We start from the raw sequence: 9006 nt of genomic DNA, 5'->3' as shown, positions 1-9006 counted from the left end.
TGTCTTCTTGGTTCATATTATACCCAGGGATTTGCACCCAGTGCTGTGCACCGAGAACACGGATAACTTGAGAAATAATACCGTAATTTCACGCGTATTAGCCGCGGCTTATGCGCGATTTTTTTTCTCACGGGTGCTCTGCGGCTTATCCACCGGTGCGGCTTATCTGATGACGTTTTTTTTTTTTTTTTTTTTGTTATATTCCTTATACGCCGGTTTTAACGAAAGGGTCGACAGTGTCTCTGGAACGGCACTGCCCTGCCGATGCATGAGCAGTGCATAACAGGGACGGGCCCACATTCGAATAGATTGACCTTCCTGGTGCCTTCTCCCAAGCAGCTTTAACTAAAGTGGTGACAGTGATTCACGTCTTCTGGAAGACCACTGACCCATCAAGCCATGACCACAGGGTTTATGGCCTTCTCTATAGTGTCCTTTGTCGCACAAATCAGTCTCGTATTGCCCGTGCCTTATCTTGCGAGTGCGGCTTATCTGCCAGAAAATTTTCAAAACTTTCCAAAAAACGCGTTGTGCGGCTTATACGCGTGAAATTACGGTACTTTGCACTAGAACAGCTGATTGCATATGCATGCTTCATGCAAATTATTCCATCTATTTCATTTGATATTCATGAGTAAGCAATGAATTGGCCATGCTTCATGGCAAGCACTTGCTAAAAATGCAAAAAAAAACTTGCTCACCATCGAACAGTGGGATGTGGAGAGATAGAAACTACAATGTACTTTACGAGTGCTTTGAAGTATTTTGCCAGGTACTTTTTACTTTACTTTAAGTACATCTGCAATATGGTAATTTGTGCTGTACTTCAAGTACCAATGATGCCAGGTACTTTACTTTGAAGTAAAATTTTGAGGTACTTTGCCCATCACTGGTAGCAACACATAAAGGTCTCTCCGATCCACCATATGCAGTGAACATATAACATCAACAGTGGTGACTCCTTGCACGCAGATGATGTGCATGGTCTGTGCAATGCCGGTTAAGTGCAAAACAATCGGAAATCTAAGAGTGAGTTGCACAGATGGCACAAAATGCTGCAGGTTTATAAAAAAACAAATACCCTACCCAAGGAAAGGTGACTCCGTTACGTGCTTCCTCCAGCTCCGTTTGTGCCAGAACAAACTGGGCCCTCTGCTATTACCCGCCATCTTTGGCATTTGGAACTTTTCTCAAATTTTCCTATGAAATTGGCAGCTACTAACACAGGAATGTGTGCTTGTTAGTAGGAATACATACACATACCAGGAGCCAAAAAAAGGTGAAAGAGAACACAGTAACTGAGCATGAGACGAGCTCTGATACACACACGAGTGGCAGTAAAGAAAGACTCATCTTAAAGAAATCCCAGAAAATGAGACCATGTCTTCAGATGCAGTGCATGTCAGATGCACTGAGAAGCATGAGTGTTACACTCCCAACTGGGCATGTTTGCTTGTGGTACAGAAAAAGTAGGATGTGGAGCTAAAATGCCACAGCATCCAGAGAAATGCATTTTGGACATTGAATAGGGGGGAAAAGAAAGGTAGAGTGCAAATACTCTGCTGAAAATGTGGTGAATAAAGTGCCAACCCAAGCAGCAAAATGCACTGAAAGTCGAGTGCAATAGGGGTGGACGGGTAGATGAAAGGCCTTGAACAGATTCATGAAACTAGAGAACATTGATAAGACACATACCGTCCACCCCTAATGCACTCGGCTTCCAGTACATTGTGCTGCTTGGGAAACTAACAAAAATTTAAGATACAGTATCTTATCTGTGGTACAGTACAGTACGTACAGCGCTATGACAGGGCGAAGCAGTGATTCATGGTGGGGGGGGGGGGCATTTTGCTATGCATTAATGTGCTTAATCTGGCATTTAGCTCCAACTTCATATGCAGTGCAGTGTTCCATGTTACCGCGTTGTCGACGCCATTGCTGTGGTCACATCTTGTCGTTGACATGGCTGTCACAACAGCCATGTCGTTATCACTAGCAGTAACTACACCCAGAAAGAGACTGTTGATGCGAACGAAGCGGCCTTCATTCACGCAGCCCTTTGAGGTACAGTGTCACTCAACAGTTAAGGGATTTGAAGATTTGCGGCCTTTCCGTTATCTGGTTTTCACCAAACTTTGTTGATGCATTCAGTAGCTTCCTGTGACGCTTTTTTTATTCAGTGTTAGCGCCGCGAAGCATCTGTGGCTATGAGCGGCGTACAGTGGACAGATGGAGAGAGGACAACAGGAAGGAGTGGGGGACGGGGGTTAGTATGCGTTCTGGGCCGACTTCAGGGGTACTGTGCCGCCATTCGTCTGGAAAGTCTTCGGAAAACCAAGAGAAACCCTGAGACAGCACAGCCGGATGTTAGGATTCGAACCCACCACCTCCCAGTCTTCAGCACAACCTTGGCTACCACCAACCAGCGGGACGCCTTATCTCGATCGGCTATGCTGCTGGTCAGTGACGCAATACTGAGAAAAAAAGAATCACTTCTGTCTATGTGGAGGCCATACCAGTCATTGCAAATATGCTTTGTTGGTCATTGTATTTGACTTGTATTCCGTGGCACAACATGTTCACCTCGTTTACAAAACAAGGATAGACATGTTGGGCATCTCGAGACAGGTGAATGAGAACTAGGGGTGTCGTAGACACTGCACATTGCAATGAGCACTGTCTCTAGAATGCCCGTTGACTCATTGGACATGGACGTCCACGAGCAACCACGTCCCAGGAGAGCAAACTTCTCTGAGTAAACAGGCGGAACAAAGACGAGCTCAACGAGAGACATGTCCGGAGACCTGGCATGGTCTGCGGATGCGGTGTATCCCCTTAACCGTAGCCCCTCCTGAGGCAACGACTTCAGTGGTGTAGAGTGTGGTGCGGCAGCCTGTGATCCAACCTATGCGGTAGCTTGCAGTTCACATTACCTGCACTAGATGTAGGCGATAGGGCCCCCAGGGCCACACACGAGCAGCAGGACACAGAGGCAGAAAGGGTCGTAAGTTTTACTGTTCAGACGATAGCGTGGCGGCCCGTGGGCGACGACGACGCGCCTGCTGCCGCGCGCCACTATGCCTGCCAGCCAGTTTTACCGGCACCGTCCTAGGGTGAGGCCGCGCACACCTGCCTGCTGAGACATCCCATCACCGCTGGTGTGGTGTGGACTCATGTAGAGGAACACCACTTCCTCTACATTTTGTGGCCCGAACGAAAAACACCATGTTCGGCGTAATTCGTCCCTTCACCACCCTAATTTTTTCGGCGGCAAACCAGCAGCGATCCACCTTCTGGCAGGCAAGTCGCATCGGACCCCTGTTCCACCGGGAACCCGCAGGGAGATCGCAACAAGCTCAGTTTCCGGCCTCCACCTGCTTGGCGATGGTCCTCCCCGGCATTTCTCTGGCGACAAACAGCACACGCTCTCGTACCGGTCGTGGTACAGTCGCCCACTCAGCAGCAATCACTCAACAACCACTCAACGCAATCAGCAAGCACTCAGCATTCACATCTCGTCACTGGGACCCGGCCGGATCACAGCGCGCTTGTTCATGCCATCCCGCTGCTGCTGCTGCACCAACTCGCAGGATCACAAGCCGTGCCCAGCCGTCCATCACCCCGTCCTCATTCCCCTCTTCGCGGTATCGACGCGGACATCAACCGCATGCACCGATCCGCGTCTGAGGGGGGGAGTCATTGGGGCGGCCCATGGACGACGACGACGCGCCTCTGTTGCCGCGCGCCACTGCGCCTGCCAGCCAGTTTCGCCTACCGGCACCGTCCTAGCGTGAGGCCACGCACACCTGCCCGCTGGGGCATTCCATCACCGCCGGTTTGGACTCATATAGAGCAACACCATCTCCTCTGCATTAGGAAAGTTGCAGCGGGCTAGAACCAGGGTGTCGATCGGGTGACCTCCGAGCCGGGGCCGTCGGCCTCCACGTGCCAGAACCAGGAGCAAAATCAAGCGCCCGAACCAAGAGTCAGGAACCTAGCACCTCCTGCTCTCTGCGTTCCCGCCTGCTACCAAGAACCGCTCTGGCACAGTGTGTATGGTGAACTACAGGGTGCTCATTTTTAGCCTTTACAGAATGGTGATAAAAAAAGCTATGAGTGCAGCATAGATGTCGTTTTTGCAGTTGAGTTCTGCGGCCATGCGGACATCCTCTGGAATAGAGTATGTAACTACCAGATAACTAATTACCTGCAATTGATTAATTAACTTTTTAATTAGGGAATTTAGTTGCGCAAATGCAAATGCGCCGAAACCGAAAAAGCGCGCCTGAGGAGCGCATCACCCTCGCCTACGGAGGCTTCCCAAACCTACTCGAGTTAACTTGGGAGTAGCATCAGGGTGTCGAACCGCGAAAAATGGGGGTTCGGTTCGCGTTGCTTGGATTTCGTTCCGGTTCCGTTCCGGTTCGGCCGCGCCAAAAATGGAACCGGTTCAACGCTTCAGTTTCATATGTCCCATAAAACTGCGTTTATCAGGAAATGCGTGGCTCATAGCTTACTGCTGTTGTATGCATTGACGTTTTTAGTGGCCAGGTACTCCCTTTCGCGAGAGAAAGGAGAAGTGAATGAACACTTGCATATAGCGTCCACGCTGATGGAGCGGTGTAGTCCTGCTATTGTCTGTTCCCAGAATTCGCTTTTTCACACGCCCAATGCCAGCACTATACACGTAGACGAAGTCAAATAAGACACCGACGACGGTACTGAGCCGACTTCGTACAAGCGGGTGTGTTTGAAAAGGCTGGGGCTCCTTTGAAACCTGAGCTCCTGCGTAACAAGTTTGACAATTTGTTTGTCAAATCAGAAGATACTTTACAACTTTATTTCCAATGTCCATTTATTTCCAATTTATGTCCAATTACTAACTGGGATCGAATTGCTACAACGTAACTGCTCCTGGAATGGTTTACAGGTAGGACAGCTTGGAACCGGCAAAGCAAAGCGCTGTCGCGCACGCAGGACAACTTGTGCGCCGTACATTTGTGCTGATCATTTTCGGTCATGGTTTGCACGAAGCAGAATGATGTCAACTGTGGCTTCTGACATGTTGGCTCTCTGTGGTTAAAGAATGAATTTTAGTCCGGGGAAGGTCCTCTCCACGATCACTTGTGTTGCCGACACGCCAAAACAACTTTTGCAAGTTGTTAAAGGTCGTGGTATTGGACTCGTTGTTCTTCCCAGTAGGTGAGGATATTTGCGTCTTTCTTTAGCCTTTTCTGTTTTTCGAACTCGTCCAACATTGCTGCTATTGATTTTGTCGCTCTCTTTTTGTTTCTCTCTTCGAAAACCCTCGTTTTTTCTCGTTCTTTCAGTAGAAGGTCGAGATCATCGTCGCTGTCTCGAGAGGATTCGGCACTTTCCTGGTACTCCAAACTGTCCATCCCCCGACTCAGGAGGCTCATGTTTGCTCACGTGCTGACGAGCTTTTCGTTTGTCGTCATCGGAAAGCAGCACGTTGTGTCTGGGGTCAAGAAAAATGCCGGCCCTGAAAGCATCATTCTCGAGTAACAGGACTTCTCGTGCTTTGAATGCCTCTGAGAGCCAACGGGAAAATGGAGACTTCAATTTGCTAGTTTCTATGATGCACCTCATCCACGCACCGTAGAAATCCCCAAACTTTAGCTGTTGCGACTGTAGTGTGAGTGTCGTTGTCTTTGCTGGATGAAGACCCTTGATAATTCCGTCTATTCTTCCCCACTCATCTGTGATCAGAAAGACCTTGCGGTTCGTAGAAGCCATGTCTACACAAAAGCTGCGAAGATCCATCATCCTTTGTAGCATGCTATATGTAGAAAGCCAGCGTGTTGGGCAGTCCAGTATGGGTTTTCTGAGACGTAGCTTTTTAATCATCCTCATGACTTTAGGACATCGCAGCTTCTTGCAGACTTCACGGGCCCTCGCGATGGTTCCCTTAACGGCGTCGTCTACTGCAAGCTGCAGGGTGTGCGCAGCACACCGAACTCCTTTGAGGACCACAGGCGAAGATTCAGTGGAGTCAAGATTAAGCGAACTATCGTTGACGTCTTCATGTTCTGGTTGGGTATTACTTTCATCCTCACTATCAGATTTTGCCTCTTGCTCTTCTGTCAACATCTTCACAGACTTCACCAGGTTCGCGCCGTTGTCGTGATGCTGTATACCTGCGCCAGCTCGATGTTTTACGTGGCCAAGACTTCGAGCAACACAGAATGCAGATAACACGGCGTATGCTTCTCCTTCAGTTCTCTCATGGAAAGAGTCCGGAGAACGATTTTTCCATCTGATATGTACTGGATGTTTATACCTAGCATAGATCTGTTTATACGAGTAACGCAATCTGCTTTTAGCGACACCATCATGCCCTTAACCATGTTTTCGGCGTTTATGGTCATTTTTGAGCGAGTGCCGTGCAGCAGAGGATCGAGGAGACTGCGGAATCCAGAATCTTCCATTAAGGCAAATGGTCTTCTGTTAACTGTACAAAGCTCCACACAGGCTCTCAAGATATCCTCTTGAGTTATCTCAACTTTGGCTACGCTAGAAGGTACCATAGCTGGAAGCTTTTGCTGCATAGACACTCGGGGGCGTTTCAGTTCCTGTGACCCTCCTTCTCCGGCACCGGCATCCAGTCTTGCTGACTATGTGCAGATCTCTTTATAGATCTCATGATAGTACAATGAAAAAAAAAAAAAATGGCTAGGAAGCAAGCGAGCTGGTGAAGATGATGCATGATGTAAAACCCCGAGACTCATGATAGTGTCGTTCCAAGTGGCGTTGAAGATCGGCAGCGTGTTGCAACGTTGCATCGTGACACGTCGGCAGCGGCGTTGTAGGTAAAGTATCTCGGCACTGGATTCTTTCTCTTGCGGCCCATATCCAAGCCCATGACAGAAAGAAGCGTGTTAAACGCACGCTATCTCGCCATAATTGCTTTAAGTTCTTGAGAATTGCATTCGCAGTCAGAATCGATCTGAAACGGAACTGAAGCATGTCGAAAATAAGTCTGCTAGCCTTGCTCTGTCCGGGTTCACGGCAGTGTACCAGTTAATCCACAACACAACTGCAATGCCAGTAAGCAGGACAAATCATACAGGCACCGTTCCGCGTATGCTTCTCCACTTCTCATGTTTCTGACTTGTCTGCTCACGTGCAAAGGGAAATGTTGACCGCTTGCACGTATTCGTCCTATAGAGCTACACAACTGGCCTGATCCATTCCTGCTTTATTCGGTGGACGACGGCAGGTCACCCACCTTTAAGAAAATACAGAGCAGAGGACGGCCGCGTCGTTTGCTTGGAAAGCCAGTGTTTGACAAGCGTCTGCGTGGCGGCTCCTGGAACAGACGCCGCAGCGAGGGCATGGGGCGCCAGCCGCGGCGCTCACAAGAGCAATTGCGCTTCAATGTGTTGAACAAGACGCTGAAAGCATACTAACTATGCATCCTCGTTTGACTGTGAAATCCGTGATATGGAGAACACTGTGTCCTCATTCGGGGATTGAGAGGCACTCGAACTTTTATACTGACTTCTTTTATGTCCGAACCGTTTCGTTGCGAACCGGTTACGGCTATTATTTTTTCCGGTTCTGCTCAGGTTCGGGTTCAACAGTGTCATAAAAATTTCGGTTCGGGTACGGTTTTCGGTTCGGGTTCGGTTCGACACCCTGAGTAGCATTCTACTCGAAGTGGCGTTTCAAAACCGGCAATAGCTAATCCTTTCAGGACAGGATGGGATGGCCCATCATAACACCATTCGAAAACAAGCAAGGTGGCACAGTTGTTTCAATGCGCGTTTCGTGACTTGGTTTTCGAAAGTGAGACAAAGCGAGATTCACTTCCGCAGTTTCGAAAGTAGATTTTACTTTTTTTTTTTTCCTGGCTCAGGCGTACATTTTTAGCTTTGGAAATGTGTTTTATATTCTATGTGCATCAGTTATGTAGTCATCAAAGCAACATTCGCGTCATGTTGTATTGTCCCTTTCTTCTCCCTCTTTTTTTTTTTTTTTTTGCGTTTCAAGCTTCCTAAGCTGCTGGAAAAGAATCGCGAGTGCATATTTTTACTAAATCTTGCTACGATATTTTCAGTTGGGATTGGATATAGCTGTTGGATTTATAGTGTTATATAATTTTTGGAAACGATGCAGCCATCCTGTAGGAAGTCCATAACGTCTTACTCGACCGGTTAGCTACTCTAGGGTCACGTGGTACAACCCTGTCCCGCCATCTACCCAAGTCGGGAGTTGGTTTAGGAACGCACCTGGTCCGGAAAGCGCTTTATCTGGCCAGCTGAGCGGCACTTACTCCAATCATCTCCATCGCTCCAAATCACGTGGCCCTCTGCCGTGAAATGAGCATTGTAAACGCAGCATAGACGATTCCCGTACGCCACTTCACGACTTGGTCGAGTGCGGCAAGAGGCTAGCTGCATCGCGACTGCATCCTTAGGAAACGTGCGGCTTGGGGAAACCTGTCCCGATCTCTTGTATACATGAAGGACAACGCCCTTCCGCACAGGGCCTGCATGGTGGAGCCGTGCCTAGAATGAAAGCTGATATCCGTCAAGGCATATCCCGAAAGCTGGTACCCGTCGTTTGGATTAGTCCGCACTTTGTCCGGACTTCATTGCAATCGAGCATGCGTGAGACTCTCTCGGACGACGCGTGGCACAACGTAATCTACTTGCAGCACAGGAGTTGCGCATGCAGAGTGCTTATGCAGGAGAACTTTTTGACAATCTGGGTGGCAGCACGCTGCGGCTCCTGTATAGCGCCCTTGCGAGGAAACCGCACTGATTATTATAAAAGCTGCCCCCTCCTCCCCCGACTTGGAAACACCTACGCTGCCTCAACCTGCTACCAGTCAAGGAACTCTTTCCTTGGGTAGTGGCTTGACTGCAGGGTACGCCTCATCCGGGGTAGAAAGTACATGGTCGAGGCAGGAGGAAATGGGGGTGATTACCCGCATAGTCCAACTTGCGGCACGAGCAGCATGTCGCCACATGCTCACCTTCC

Source organism: Ornithodoros turicata, chromosome 1, assembly GCF_037126465.1.
Source record: "Ornithodoros turicata isolate Travis chromosome 1, ASM3712646v1, whole genome shotgun sequence".
Classification (NCBI taxonomy): domain Eukaryota; kingdom Metazoa; phylum Arthropoda; class Arachnida; order Ixodida; family Argasidae; genus Ornithodoros; species Ornithodoros turicata.
The sequence above is the reverse complement of the archived record's forward strand: the minus strand, read 5'-3'. Positions refer to the sequence as shown.